We start from the raw sequence: 16,217 nt of genomic DNA on the forward strand, positions 1-16,217 counted from the left end.
GGACCCTCCGGACTGTAAGAGTGTTCTCTCTTATTACTTACGTCATCTGGATAGTTAGCCCATTTTCCTGGAACTCAGGCATTTTCGTGCGAATGGGATGCACAGGAACTGTATTTTCCAGGATGTATATTTCCAGGATCCTCTGGACTTTTCCTCCCTCTCCCTCATTTGACTGACATGTGCTTTTCTTTTAAGATTCAGCTTACAGTCACTCTAAAAAGACTTTTGTGATTCTCACTCCCATGGACTCACTCCTCCTGTACCATACTGTACTATTAATAGCCTTGGAATGCCGTGTCTGTGTTCCCAGTGGTCTTCTAGACTGAGCGTCAAAGGTAGAACCTGCACCTGCTAATTTTGTTTTTGTTTTGTTTTGTTTTTTTTTTTTTTGTTTTTTTTTTTTTTTTTTTTTTTTTTTTTTTTTTTTTTTTTATTTTTTTTTGACAGAGAGAAATCACAAGTAGATGGAGAGGCAGGCAGAGAGAGAGAGAGAGAGAGGAAGAACCTAGCTGAGCAGAGAGCCCGATGCGGGACTCGATCCCAGGACCCTGAGATCATGACCTGAGCCGAAGGCAGCGGCTTAACCCACTGAGCCACCCAGGCGCCCCTGTTTTGTTTTTTAATACCTAGTGCAACCCCTGGTACCTGAGCAGCGCTCAATACAATGGAGTCTCAACTTCTATTCATTTAACTTGCACAAACTCACACCTATACGCATGCATGCGTGTGTAAATTTAAATGATTTTGCCCATGCCACCCTGCCCTCTGTTCCACCCAGTTTGGGGTTTAGAGTGAGCTTAAGCTGGATTCTGCTTATTCCCATGGTGGGTCTTGGTTCCCATGACTCCCAAGTGTTAAAGATACCATGTGTATCTCATAAGAGAGCTCCTCAGATCCAGCCAACTTCCTCATCTGGTGCTTGTTAGAAGAAACCGCCATCTGCACTGAGATTGAAGGGAAAATCGGTCATGCTGGAATCGCGGAGACTCCCTGTCATCTTAATGTGGCACATTCCCAAGGGATTTCTCCAGAGGAATTTTGACTGTATGTTGTTTCCCCTTTATAAACTGACTTTGCAACCTACACTCCCTGTAGGATGCATATCTTTCTCTCAGTGTGTCTTGAGTTTATTGACTGGCCAGCAATCAGGAAACTCTGAACAGGAATTCAGATTGTTTCAGGGCTAAGCTAGTGTTCTCTCTCCCCGCTGGAGTGAATGTACAGAATCATTCTTCTCTGGAAGTCATTTTTAGGGGCACCTGGGTGGCTCAGTCGGTTAGCGTCTGCCTTCAGCTCAGGTCATGATCCCAGGGTGCTAGGATGGAGTAAAATGTCAGGCTCCCTGCTCAGTGGGGAGTCTGCTTCTCCCACTCCCTCTCTCCTTCCCCCTGCTTCTCCCACCATGCTCTCTCTCTCTCTCTCTCAAATAAATAAAATAAGTAAATAATAAAAGTCATTTTTACTTAGAAAAGCAATAGAGTAAGAGCCACAAAGAGATCATTATCAAAGACTAAAGCCGGTGGTCTTTGAACAGTACTTTGTTGTGGAAATTTTTTTTCTTGAGGACTATCTAGTTTTATTTATTGATTTATTTTTAATTCCATATTACAAATCTATTGATTTATTTTTAATTACAGTTACAAATTACATATTTGAGGAGGTACATTATCTTTTTAAGTTTTATTTAAATTCTAGTGGGTTAGCCTACAGTGTTACGTTAGTTTCAGGTGTACAATATAGTGATTCAACACTTCCGTACACCACCCGGTTCTCATCACAAGTGCCCTCCTTAATCCCCTTCCCCTGTTTCATCCACCCCCCCCCCCAACTTCCCTCTGGTAACCATCTGTTTGTTCTCTAGAGTTAAGAGTCTGTTTCTTGGTTTTGCCTCTCCCTCTCTCTGTCTGTCTTTTTCCACTTTGCTCATTTGTTTTGTTTCTTAAATTCTACCTATGAGAGAAATCATATGGTATTTGTCTTCCTCTGATTTATTCTCCTAACATAATACTCTCTAACTCCATCCATGCCATTGCAAATGGCAAGATTTTATTCTTTTTATGGCTGACTAATATTCCATCATATATAGGTACTACATCTTCTCTGTCCATGCATCAGTCAGTGGACACTTGGGCTATTTGCATGATCTGGCACTTGTAGATTATGCTGCTATAAATATCAGGGTGCATGTACCCACACTGAAATAGTATTTTTGTATTCTTTGGGTAAAGACCTAGCAGTGCAATTGCTGGGTCAGAGGGCAGTTCTATTTTTAACTTTTTCAGCTATGATTCCAACATTATGTCAAGGCTGTCATGTTGCCAAATGGGTTAAAGGTCATTGCTTTTAGAATCCCTCTGTGAAAAACTCATATTTAGAGGGATAATTTTGTTCTGGTCTTACTCCTGGTTATTGACTATTGAGTTGAGAGTTGGTTAATGGTTGATTTTATAGTCACTCTTCTCAGAGAAATTCAGAATTAGGGACCTTGGAATTTTCAGTCAGCATCCCCCTGGAGTCTTGCTTTTTTGGCTCTTAATGTTCTCTTTCCCTTGGTGATTCTAATTTATGTCTACAGCTCATCACTGCTTGGGTACTGATGAGTCATTACCCTGCTTCGTGTTCCCCAGGTCCTCTCACACACTTCTCCCTATCTCTTGGATATCTTTTCCTGAGGCTCCCAGGGACATGCTCCGCCTTCTACCTCCCTACTCCCCACAGACCCACTTCTCAGAATCTCCGTGACTGCCACTACTTTTCTCTCCAGTTAGCCAATGGCTTCCTGCCCCCCTATCTAATCAGCACATTCTGTACATTCTGTCTGGGATGGTTTCTAGTGAGTTATCACCCTCCCTGTTCCCATCACTACCGCTCTAACTGCAGCCCATCCTACCACTCTAACAGATTGTTAAACCCGCCCAAGTGCCCTCTCCAGCCCAGGTCTCTCTCTTCAGACCATTCTAACACTCTTGACATATTTTTTTAATGAAGGCATGCCTCTAAGAATAGCTTCTCAATCCCAAATGCTTTAAGGAGTTCCGAGAGCTTATTGAATTACTCTGTATAAACATCTCAACATGGCATGTTGGGTATCAGCATATTCCTGGTAAATATCACCTCATTATCACAATACCACCTCACTGTCAATCCCCACGGATGCTTTCCCAGAAAAAAAAACAGTGTGCCTCGTGTTCCTGCCTTTGGCACTTTTCTTGTTCAGGTCATTCTCTCTACATGGGCCATTCTCCTCCACCTCTCACGTTTAAATAATGGTTTTAATATGTCCGTATCCAATGACTTGTCATTTAGGAAGCCTTCCCTGATTTTTTTTTTTTTCAACCATACACTTTGTAAACCTTTTCGTAACTCTTTTATGTCATTCTATAATCTTCTCTACATTATAATCATGAATGTGAATCTCATATTACTCTGACTGAACTGTATAATCTCTCTTGGGGTCTTTTATATTTTGGGCAGCCAGACATAGTGAGCATCCAGAGGGATAAGAATAGTTACTGGGAAAAAAAAAGAATAGTTACTGAATTGGGGCCCCTGGATGGCTCAGTCGGTTAAGCCACTGCCTTTAGCTCAAGTCATGATCCCAGGGTCCTGGGATCGAGCCCCACATGGGGCTCCCTGCTCAGTGGGGAGCCTTCTTCTCCCTCTCCCACTGCTCCTCTACCTGCTTGTGTTCTCTCACTTTCTCTGTCAAATAAATAAAATCTTAAAAAAAAAAAAAAAGAATAGTTACTGAATTGATTTAAATGGAAATAATTTTTTTATTCAAGTATAATTAACATCCAGTGTCATATTAGTTTCATGTGTACAATATAACAATTTAACAATTCTATCCAGGGGCACCACCTGGGTGGCTCAGTGGGTTAAGCCTCTGCCTTCCGCTCAGGTCACGATCTCAGGGTCCTGGGATCGAGCCCCACATCGGACTCTCTGCTCAGCAGGAAGACTGCTTCCTCCTCTCTCTCTGCCTGCCTCTCTGCCTACTTGTGATCTCTGTCAAATAAATAAAATCTTTAAACAAATAAACAAGCAAAAACAATTCTATCCATTGCTCAGTGCTCATCAAGGTAAGTGTACTCTTAATCCCCTTTATCTAATAACACCCCCACCAAACATTCCCAGTTTTTTCTCTGTATTTAATTAAGAGTCTGAGTTTTTATTTGTCTCTTTTTTCTTTGTATTTTTTTTTCTTAATTTCCACTTGTGTGTGAAAGCTTATGGTATCTGTGTTTCTCTGGCTGACTCATTTCCCTTAGCATTATACCCTGAAGGTCCACCCATACTGTCACAAATGGCAAGATTTCATTCATTCAGTTGGCTGAGAATATCCCATTGTGTATATATACCACATCTTTATCCATTCATCTATAGATGGACACTTGGGTTACATCTGTATGTTGGTTATTGTAAATAATGCTGGAATAAACATAAGGGTGCATTTGTCTTTTTGAATTACTGTTTTTGTTTTCTTTGAGTAAATACCCAGTGTGGAATTACTGGATAATATGATAATTCTAATTTAATTCTTTTGAGGAACCTCCATACTGTTTTCCACAGTGGCTGCACCAGCTTGCATTCCCACCAACAGTGCACGAGGGTTCCCTTTCTCCACAGCCTTGCCAACACTTATTTCTGGTGTTTTTTATTTTAGCCATAATGATAGGTGTGAGGTGCTAGCTATCCCATTGTGGTTTTGATTTGTATTTCCCTGATGATGAGTGATGTTGGGCTTCTTCTCATGTGTCTGTTGTTCATCTGTATTTTTTTCTTTGGATAAATGTCTATTCATTTCCTCTGCCCATTTTTTAATTGGATTAGGGTATTTTTGGTGTTCAGTTTACATGTTCTTTGTTTACTTGGGATATTAACTCTTAACAGATCATTTGCAAATATCTTCTCCCACTCAGTAGGCTGTCTTTTGCTGCTTTCCTGCGCTGTGCCAGATTATTTTGGTGCTGTCCCATTCGATCAAGTTTGCTTGCTTCCCTTGTTGGAGGAGATGTAGCTAGAGGAAAAAAAAAATGTTTCTACAGCTGATGTCAAAGAAGTTACTCTATATCTTTTATTCTAGGAATGTTACCATTTCAGGTCTCACATTTAGGTCGATAACGCATTTTGAGTTTATTTTTGTATCTGGTGTAAGAAAGCCAGTTTCTTTCTTTTGCGTGCAGCTATCCAGTATTCCTCACTGCTTGTTGAAGAGACTGCCTTTCCCCCCATTGTATATTATTGCCTTCTTAGCCATGGATTAATTGACCATTTAAGTGTGGGCTTATTTCTGGGCTCTCTATTCTGTTCCATTGATCTATGTGTCTGTTTTGTGCCAGTACCATACCGTGTTGTTTACTACAGCTTTGTAGTATATCTTAAAATCCAGGATTGTGATACCTCCAGTATTGTTCTTCCTAAATGGAAATAATTTTTAATACACCGCTCCTCCCTGCCACTCGGTCAGCTGCAAATCATCATTGCCTCACCCTCCACCCCCATCATCATCATCACACACACACACACACACACACACACACACACACCCTAGATTCCTTTGTCACGTTCTGAGAGATCAACTTAAGATAGCATTTTCTAGCCATGCTCAGCCTCTCTGGGACACTTCCTGAAGTCCTTTCTGCTCCCGGTCAACAGCAGTGGGACTGTTCTCTCTCCTTCAGTTTTTCCAAAGCATCTTGCTCACCTTGGGAATGCTTTGAAATGCCAAGCTTATTTTGGGAACAGCATGGGCTCAAGCCAGACTGTGTTTCACTCGGAGCTAGCTCTACCAGCTCTGAGTTTACCAAACTGGTGCCTTATTCTGCACCAAAGAAGTAAAAAGAACAGCCCAACAGTAGAGGCCCCTGCCTTAAAGACCAGATCTGGGCTTTCATAAAGCTGCTTAAAAAAAATTAAAAAATTAAAAAAAGATTTATTTATTTGAGAGAGAGCGAGAGAGCACACAGTGGGGAGGGGCAGAGAGAGTCTTAAGCAGAGTCCTGGCTAAATAAATGTGGAGCCCAATGCAGGGCTCAATCCCTAGACCCTGAGATCAAAACCTGAGCCAAAACCAAGGGTTGAACAATCAATGGACTGTGCCACCCGCGCACCCCATAAGGCTGCTTCTTTCATGGAAAAAACTCATCAGTTGGTCAAGAAAGTGATCTTGCTAAGACTTTGGGTGATTTTTTTTTTTCCTCTGAGACTCAGAGTAGACTATTTGCAATCTTAGAAAGTTACATCCAAAACAGTACATGTATTAGTTACTTTCCCAACTTAACTATTTCTTGATGTGATTTCTCAATGCCTGAACTACATACCAGCCTGTCTTTCTCTCATGCTCTGACCTGCAGAGTATATGACATTCTTTCTCGAGACGCTTTTGGACAAAGCCATGAGTAGCAGCTTTTCCCCCATATTTATCCCATATCTATATTAGTGTCCCCCAGAATATATTTATCCCGTATCTGTATCAGTGCCATGTTTTCAGAGAACAGATGGATGATACTTATTCCCCCATAATCTTTCTTTTCAGCCAGATTTGAAAGATAAGAACATAATTGTGAACATTTTTCAGAATAAAGCTGTCATTTTTTATATAGATCTATTTATTTATTTAAGAGAGAGAGCGCACGTGTGTGCATGTGCAGGGGAGGGGCAGGAGGGAGAGAGAGAGAGAATCTCTACCAGACTCCTCACTGAGCATGGAGCCCAGTGCAGGGCTTGATCCCACCATCCCAAGATCATGACCTGAGCCAAAACAAAGAGTTGGACACTCAATGGACTGAGCCACACAGGCACCCCAAAACTTCCTTTTTTAAAAAAATTAAGTAAGCTAAAGATACTCAGATCATCCCAATGCAGTTAGCTTCCTGCCATCCTAAGTCCCCTCTTCTAGACACTTCCTTTCCCCCCCACGCATTTCCTTAGCCCAGTCCTCACAGGATTCCGTCTTCATGAAAATCTCTAATTCTGTCTTCAAGTCAGAGCTCCTTGGGGGTCTGCAAAAGGAAGGCCCTCCTGCTCAGGTCTTCAAATGCTCTCCCCCATCTGACCTGAAAACTGCCTAGCTTAGACCCTGAAATCCTGGTTAGGTCTCTGGTGGCCTCCTGGAGGGGCTGCACACCCCCTTCTGGTTTCCTCCTCTCCCAGGACTTTGGTCTGTCTGAGCTAACTGCCCTCCACCCACCTCCAAGACTTCTTGATTATATCACGGGTCAGTTATCCTACCACATTTTGGACTTTCCCCCAACACTTACTGAATCTAAACAAAATTTCCCAGTGCAGTTTTCCTGTAAAAACAGCCTCCTCTTTATTCTGGGCAGAATTTAGAATAATCACAGCATTTAGAGCCGAAGGAAGCCTGAGGGAGCTTCTACTTGTACAGTCCTAAGTTTGTACAAATTTGGAAATTGAGAGTCAGAGAGCTCAAATGGCTGGCTGATTCTGCTGCTCTGCAAATAAGTGAACATTTTCTGGCTTTATTGCCCATTTATTGCAAACGTTAAAATAAGTGTTTCCATTCTTAAGACCCCCTGTTTTTCTGTTAGTCTCATCGTAACAGAAGACCTCTCAAGTCACATGGGATGTGGAGGGGTGCGGGACTTCAGAATCCGTTAACACTATAATAACAGTTATTTTCTTTTTGGGTTCTCCCTTCATTATGTAGGTTGTTATTAAGACATTCTTATATCCACTGGGGAACATCCGTGTAGACAGAACAATTTATGTGTGTTCTTTTTGGTTCACTGTGAAGCTGTGAATCGTTTTGTTACCATTCCTCAGTGTTAAGGGATATGTTGGGAAGGGTTATGTAGTTTTTATGGATTACAGTTTGGAGATTTTTGATGGTCTGCGTGCTCTCCTACACAGATAAATGGCTTAAACATTTCTTTCCCTTCCATGCTGATCAGTTATTTTTGAGGGACAGGGCACATGCAAACTCACAAGAAGGGGGAGGGGCAGAGGGAAAGAATCTCCAGCAGACTCTCCACTGAAGGGAGGAGCCCAATGCGGGACTCAGTCTCACCACCCTGAGATCATGACCTGAGCTGAAATCAACTGAGACACCCAGGTGCCCCTGGTATTTTTTCTTTAACCTTTCTTTTTTCTTGCTTTCCTCTTCCCCACCCCCACCTTTAGGGAGTGAGAGAAAGAAAGAAAGAGAGAGGAGGGGCAGAGGGGAAGAGAATCTCCATCAGGCCCCACGCCCTGCACAGGGCAGGGTGGGGGGTGGGGGGTGGAGGGGGCCTTGATCTCACAACCCTGAGATTATGACCTGAGCTGAAATCAAAAGTCAGACCCTTAACCAACTGGACCGCCCAGATGCCCCACACACTGATCAGTTACTGAATACTCTTCCAACAAATATCTCTCAGCTGTGAGTGGGCAGGACTGCTGTTGTCTGGGGTCACCAGTTCATCCTGGTGTGCTCAGGACTTCCCCAGTTTTGGTTCTGAAAATCCCACATCCCCAGAAATCCCTCCATCCTGGGCAAACTGGGACAGATGGTTACCCTAAGCACTGCCCCAACACATTCCTGCTCACTCCCCAAAGCCCAGGTGGGTCATCTCAGGGTCAAGAATGAGCACTCTAGGTATTCCTGTTCCGTAGAACAACACTAATCAATAAACTGGAAACAAGTTACAATCAAACCACTTAGTAAGGCAGGTTCCATCATACTGAAGACTTGTTGAAGGGTAGTCATTGAAACTTACTACTGGTCACGAGGGCCCTAACCAAAGCAGACTGGGACCAAGCCTACTCTATTTATAACAATTTTTCCATTGTTTTTGAGGAGAAAGGATAAAGCTGAAGGAAGTCATTTAAAAGGATACATTGGTACATGTAAAATTGGAATCTGAACCCGCCTTAACCAGTAGGAGAATCAAATGCAAAGATCTTCGAAGAAATGCAAACACAGGACATATCTTGGAGACAAATTTGTTCCAGCATTTTAATGTCTAGCAAAGAAGTGTCTGCTTTTTGGGATGGATCCAAGCCCTCTGCCCTAATAAACTGTCTAAACTCAAGTTAATGACAGGTTCTGTGGGAAAGAAGCTAGTAGGACAGTGGATTGAATAAACTGAACAAGAGTCAAGAATTTAATAGGGCTATTAAAAGTAGAAGTTGGAGGGAGCCACTCTATTTTAGCCTATCTCTATTTTAAGACTGTTTTGTTTCCACTTATTGAAAATGTTCAACAGATAAGGAATATCTTCAAGATAGAGTTCTGTGGCAGCTGCTGAAAGATAAAATACTGTTTCTTGATGGAAGTACCATCCCCTTGCAATGTCAGTTGCATGTTCAAAACTGTGGAGGTGGAGGAGTTGGGAGGTGGTTGGTGTCAGAAGGGTGTCAGAAGACTGTCTCAGATCTGGATAGACCTTGGACATGGAAGTTCTCATCATGAATCTTCAATCTTTTCTTCTCAAAGGAGACCTTGCACAGAAAAACAGTCACCTATTCTGTTCCTTGAAATTTAACAGAATACAACCAAGATAAAAATTTCTGTTTCTGTTTTGTATTTGGCTTTCACTTTTGTTTCTGTTTGGGCAATTAGAATTAAATCTGGGCAGTTCACCTCAGAAGGGAGAGAACTTTGCTTTCCGAAGAATACTACTTCTAGGGAAGTAGGAAAAGGCTTGTGACCCCAGAAGAATGTGGTGGTGGTGTGTGGCATAGTGGGAGAACATGCAGAAGAAGTCTTTTTAGCCAGATTTACTTTCCACCACTTGGATAAAAAAAGATTACTCCTTTTTTAAAAATTGGGAAACTAAGACAAAGTGATCTCAAGAGACCTTTTCAGGGTCACGTAGTAAGCAACAGAGCCTTGATTTTTTTTTTTTTTTTAACATTTATTTGTGTATTGGGACGCCTGGGTGGCTCAGTTGGTTAAGCAGCTGCCTTCGGCTCAGGTCATGATCCCAGGGTCCTGGGATCGAGTCCCACATCCAGCTCCTTGCTCGGCAGGGAGCCTGCTTCTCCCTCTGCCTCTGCCTGCCTCTTGGTCTGCCTGTGCTCGCTTGCTCTCTCTCCGTCTCTTACAAATAAATAAATAAATAAATAATCTTTAAAAAAAAAAAAAAGATTTATTTGTGTATTAGAGAGAGAGAGAGAGAGCACAAGTGGAAGGGGCAGAGGGAAAGGGAGAGAGAATCACAAGCAGGTGCCACACTGAGCGTGGTGCCAGATGTGCGGCTCGATCTCATGACGCTGAGATCAGGATGTGAGCTAAACCAAGAGTTGTTGCTTAATGGACTGGGCCATGCAGGTGCCACCCTTTCTCAAACCCTGCTCCAGAGCCTTAGTCTTCCCCACCATGCTGTGTGTTTGTCTCCATCATAACCTTTCTGTGGGATGCCCCAGCAGGCTGGCACTCTAAGAGGTAACCACTTGGATGTGGTTTGGAAAAACAGGCTAAAGAGGCTGCAGTTGGGAATGAAGGGTCGCTGCCCCACCCTGAGTCAGGAGAACAGGGCAGAAGAGGCCCATGCCGCCCATGGTAATAGTGGCCTTGAGGGCTCCTGCCTGTCTCAGGCTCTTTTAGGTGGCAGAATGACCCCTCAAGCACAGATGTTCTGCTTCACTAAACGTACCTGGGCCGTGGACGGGACTGGTAGTTTCCTAGGTGAGACAAGTTTGCCAACAGAGAGAAGACTTAGATGTGTTGAGTCATTCTTACGTGCATTCTTATTCTTATGTTGAGTCATTCAATGTGCATTGTTCTAAGCTCTTTTTATGTCCTGACCTGTTTAAAACTCTTTAGAACCTGGGGCACCTTGATGGTTCAGTCAGTTAAGCCTCTGCCTTTGGCTCAGGTCATGATTCCAAGATCCTGGGATGGAGCCGGGCATCAGGCTCCTCGCCGAGCTGGGAACCTGCTTCTCCTACCCCCTTTATGGCTCTGCCTGCTTGTGCATAGGTACTCTCTCTCTCTCTGTTGAATAAATAAATAAAATCTTAAAATAGATAAACAGATAAATCTGTCTAGAACCCTATGGGGTCAGTCTTTTCTTAGCATCTCCATTTTCTAGAAGAAAGAGGGATACTGAGGCATGTAATCCAGTGCCCCGCGCTCTAACCCAGATGGTGTATGTAAGCAGTTTCATGCAAGTAAAAGGATGACCAACATCACTGTTTGCCCTCATTTCACGTTTCTTTATCTGCAAAGATACAGAAACTCTAGGTGATTGCAAAGACTCCAGTAATGCAAAATGTGGGCCTTGGAGGATCCCAGTTGCCGTCTAGAAGAGAGATCAGCAAACTACCTACAACCCCTGGGCTAAATCTGACCCATTTCTCTACCTTCCACGAACTAAGAGTGACTTTACATTTCTAAATGATTGGGAAAAAAAATCAAAAGAAGACGACTTGGTGACATGGAAATTATATGAACTTCAGATATCAGTGTCCATAGATGAAAATTTAGTAAGACACAGGCCCAGGCATTTGGGTGGCTCAGTGGGTTAAGCCTCTGCCTTTGGCTCAGGTCCTGATCTTAGGATCCTGGGATGGAGCCCCATATCGGGCTCTCTGCTCAGCAGGGAGTCTGCTTCCCCTGCTCTCTCCGCCTGCCTCTGCCTACTTGTGATCTCTGTCTCTGTCAAATAAATAAAAATAAAATCTTAAAAAAAAAAAAAAAGACACAGGCCGGTATTGTTATGGCTGTTGTCATGCTGGGGAAGCAGCACTCAGTGGTTGCATCAGAGACCAAAAGTCCCACATGCCTAAAGTATTTACTATGTGGCGCTTTATAGAAAAAAATGCTGATACCTGATATAGGATCGTGTGGTCAGCGCAATTGTCTAATACTTTCAGAGAAACATTTTTGTCATAATGGGGAGTTTATTAAGTAACCAAAAGCCTCCCACTTTGTACAGGAAATGGTAAATTTAAAAAAAGATTCTGAGGGCGCCTGGGTGGCTCAGTGGGTTAAAGCCTCTGCCTTCGGCTCAGGTCATGATCCCAGGGTCCTGGGATCCAGCCCCACATCAGGCTCTCTGCTCCATGGGGAGCCTATTTCCTCCTTTCTCTCTCTCTGCCTGCCTCTCTGCCTACTTGTGATCTCTGTCAAGTAAATAAATAAAATCTTAAAAAAAGAAAAGGATTCTGAATAAACATTTCACAAGTGACTTTTTATTTTTTTAAAGATATTATTTATTTATTTGAGAGAGAGCGAGAGGGAGCTCAAGCAGAGGGAGACAGAGGGAGAGGGAGAAGCAGACCCCCACTGAGCAAGGAGCCCGACATGGGACTTGATTCCAGGACCCTGAGATCATGACCTGAGCTGAAGGCAGACACTTAACCCACTGAGCCACCCAGGCGCCCCCAATAGATGACTTTTTAAATAGCATCTGAAGCATGTATGCATAAGACAAGTACATTTATATTCTTGTTATGTTATTCCTAAATGTTAGCACTCTGCTTGTTTTCCAGGTCTGGTTGGCCCAATGTTTGCAGTGATCTTTACAGTTGTCAAGCCCTTTCACAGTGACATGGACTTAGTTGATAATTTAAAAATGCTGGAGGTCCTTACCGACAGTAATAAAATGGTCACCCAGCTGTATGAAAGCCAGCCATCCTTCCATTGAATGATCGTGCACTGCTCTGCTCCCGTAGTTTTTCTGGAACCTTCCACTTCATCCTTTGCCCATCACCTCTTGCTGACAATAGGGTGTCCCAATCCCCCAGGGCCACCTCCCTCTTTTAATCCATGACTTCTTACCTGTTCAGTTCTGAGTCTGATTGTTACGATTGTGTCGTGGAAACTAAGAGTCCAATAGGCTAAGTCTCAAGAGAGATTCAAAGTACATGACCTTCAATGCTTAAAGCACAGATGATACACTGGCATTCTTAGGGCCAAATGCAATCTCTGGGGGCGTAAATGTATGCATACACTTGTGTCTTACAAATGTGATAGTGACTCGGTAACATTTAAAGGGTTTGGGATTTTTTTATATATATAAAACTCAGCTTTCTCACTTCTCTTAAAATACCTGAGGAGCTGGCATCCTGGCCCTGTGACCAGCATGGTGTTAATAGCCGGTGCTGAGAGGGAGCTGCTTTCTTTAAGTGGGACCCAGGCTCTTCCCTGTGGTCACCACTCTTCCTCTATGTCCATGACCCCTTGGCCAAGTGTTTGCTGCCACTCATGAACATACCAGCCCGATCTTTCCCTTCCTCCACCAGTTTCACTTCCTTCTTACATTTGCCATCCTCAACATGTTCCAGTGTGTGAGTCCAGTCCACAGCCTTGTGGTCGTTGTTCTGGTTGCTGGGAGATCTTGTTTGCTTTCTGGGTCTCCCGTGCAGCCCAAGTGTTTCAGGTTGCCAGACTGACAGCGATAGGTGTACCCTTGGCGGAGATGAAGGGATCGATCCATCAGAAAGCATCGCCTTGATTCGGTAGCAAAAGTTAAGCTAGGAGGAGTGATCTGTTGTCAAGGAGAACTATGAGCACTTGGAAAGGAGTCCAGCCCAAATTCCTCCCCTGCCCCTGTGACCACTGCACCAGCATTTGCAGTTACCTCTCAGGGCCCAGCTGGAGTGGACACAGAGCTCCTAGAATGTTCATGAGAACTAAAGGACTGTAAGGGGGAGGGGGGAAGTTCCCACCGTGTTCTCAGAAAGCCCCAGAGAGCACCACCTTTTGCTCTTACATTGAGCTAAGCTGATGGTGTGTGGCAAGTGGCTGTCCAGTGCTGTCCCCTTGTTGGTGATGTTAAAGATGATCCCGGGACCAGGAGAGGCAGGGATTGGGATACCAAATGATGACACGTGGTGACAGTTTTCAGTATGTGAAGCCAGCTAGAATGAACAGAGCAGATATAACGTACTGGTTGGAAGTTACTAGCTCAGCCAGCCAGCGATCTGCTAGAAGAAAATGCCTGTTCGGCTGCCACAGACACCAAGCAAAACAAACCTACCCGCTGGGCTAAGCGCTTAGCAGGCATCCCATTTTCACTTCTGGTTGTTCATCTACACAACTGTAAGCGAGGCAGGACAGACCACAGAAGGGTTTCTGGGGGAACTGGTGTTTTGAACTGTAAATCACCTTCCACCACTCCCCACCCCATGTGCAATCTGCTTTGACTAAATCCTGATTAAAGATTGGTTGGGTTTGTTTTGGGTGGGCATTCCAGCGGCGCTCCCGCTTGTGGGGCCAAGGCTCGGGGCACAAAGAGGGAAGAACCCACAGAACCTGTGAGGAGAGAGAGCCCTGGGCCTCCCCTCTCTCCCCTTTGGCACTTCCCCTCCTGCTCTCCACAAGTCTGGCCAAGGATGTATTTTGCAGAAAAGGGTGTAGTTCTAACTAGAATGAGGGGAAGTGAAGGCATCCAAATGGACCATTCCATTCTTCCCTTCCTCAAGCAGTATTTCTGCTTTTTGTCTGGGCCAAAGGGGGCTAGGGATGGGGAAGGAAAAGAGTGGGAACAAAGTCAACCTGGTAGAAAGCCTTAACAGGATAAATGTATCTCTTTTCTATTATTATGAACGGAAGTCAAAATATCAGGTCATTCACCTGGTGAGAAATGTTGGCTGTTTTTCAAAAGAGAAGTGACAATAGTAATTAGTAATGCGTATTGAACACACAGGATCATACGCCCAAACCCCAAACAGAACTCATCTCGGTTACGCGAGAAACGGGAATCGCTATGATTTTATTTTTTTTTTTTCCATCTCACAGATGAAGAACCCGGAGCTAAGAGAGGTTAAGTAACTTTACCCTGGTCTTGCAGCTGGTCACTGACCAGCAGGGATTAGAAGCCAAATAGACTGGCTTCAGCATCTGGACAAGGGCGCTGCAGAGTGAAGGTTTCTGGCTTCTGTCCAGCTGAATGGCCTTGGGAAAAAATATTCTTCTTGGCTCCCATTTCCTCATCTGTAAAAGAAAGGGTCATGTTAGATGATCTTTGAGTCTGTTTCTAAATCGATATCCATCATCTCCAGGCCGCTGTTGTCATTCATTAGCTCTGTGGATTAGAGTAATCCACTTTTACGTGAAAGAGAAAGGCGGGGCTCTCTGGGGCTTTCTGAGAACATGGTGGAAACTCCCCCCCCCCCTTGCTTACAGTCCCGTAGTTCTCATGAACATTCTAGGAATCTGTGTCCACCCCAGCTGGGCCCTGAGAGGTAACCGCGAATGCTGGTGCGGTGGTTACAGGGGCAGGGGAGGAATCCCGGCCGGACTCCTTTCCAAGTGCTCATAGAGTAAGAGCGGTGTGGGATAGGAAGGGGGCAGGGAGTGCTGCATTATACCCCGCTTTCGGGCGGGGTACCTGCCCGACACCTGCTCCAACAGCCACCTGGTGCCCAGACAGTTAGGATGGTTAGGTGACTGCGGGCTGAGAAGGGACCAGGCCACTTTTAGCTACCCCTGTGGCTGCCACCATTGATTTTCTTTTGTAGCTGCTGGAGTTGCTTCCCCCAGGAGCGTCTTACCACCCTCCTATGTCTCCAGCGCCCTCCACATTTGCCAAGTGCTCCAGCCACCCTCACAGGTGAGCTATGACAAACAAGCCCTCTGTAATGTGACCAGACCTGCTGGGCTTCCCTTCCTGCCTCCCCTGAATTACACTGACTGGTACTTCCAGGAATTTTGCAGCAACCCCGAAGCCTTTGTTCTTTCTTCAGAGTGAGGAAGTAGGAGAAGAGGGGGCTGGGTGGGAAGGAGACTTCTTTGGTTTGTATGAAATGACCTCAGATCTGAAGATGTCAGACTTTTTGAAAGACTACTGGCGAGTGACTCCACACACTGGAGATAGCCACTGTGTCAAGAGTTCACGTTATCTGAAGCTCTGTGTGAAAGGGGAACCAACTTTCTGGGAACAATGACTATCACCTTTCCCTTGGGTGGTGCAAACTGAAAGGTGTGTTTATTTCATTTATGTCAGCCACACTGACCCTTTAATGTTACAAGTCACTGCTAGTTTCCTTCTGCCCTCATCCCATACTCCAAGAGTGTAATTCTTTTTTTCCCCCTTCCCATAGCCTACACACACCTGTATATGCTACGTAACACGATCGGACTGTCTGATTTAACCCAGGAACACCCACCTGGCCACAGGCTCTTGCCGTTGACAGTCTTCTGCTAATGCCTAGTACAAGTGCATGTTTTTTCTTACCTGTGTCTGTGTGCCCAGAGGTAGAAATAACACTGAAATGCAAAAGAGGGAAGACGAATAAAGCCGAGGGGGGCAGAAGTCCTAAAT

Source organism: Mustela putorius, unplaced genomic scaffold, assembly GCF_011764305.1.
Source record: "Mustela putorius furo isolate JIRA1106 unplaced genomic scaffold, ASM1176430v1.1 tig00003870_pilon_pilon_pilon, whole genome shotgun sequence".
NCBI classification, from domain to species: domain Eukaryota; kingdom Metazoa; phylum Chordata; class Mammalia; order Carnivora; family Mustelidae; genus Mustela; species Mustela putorius.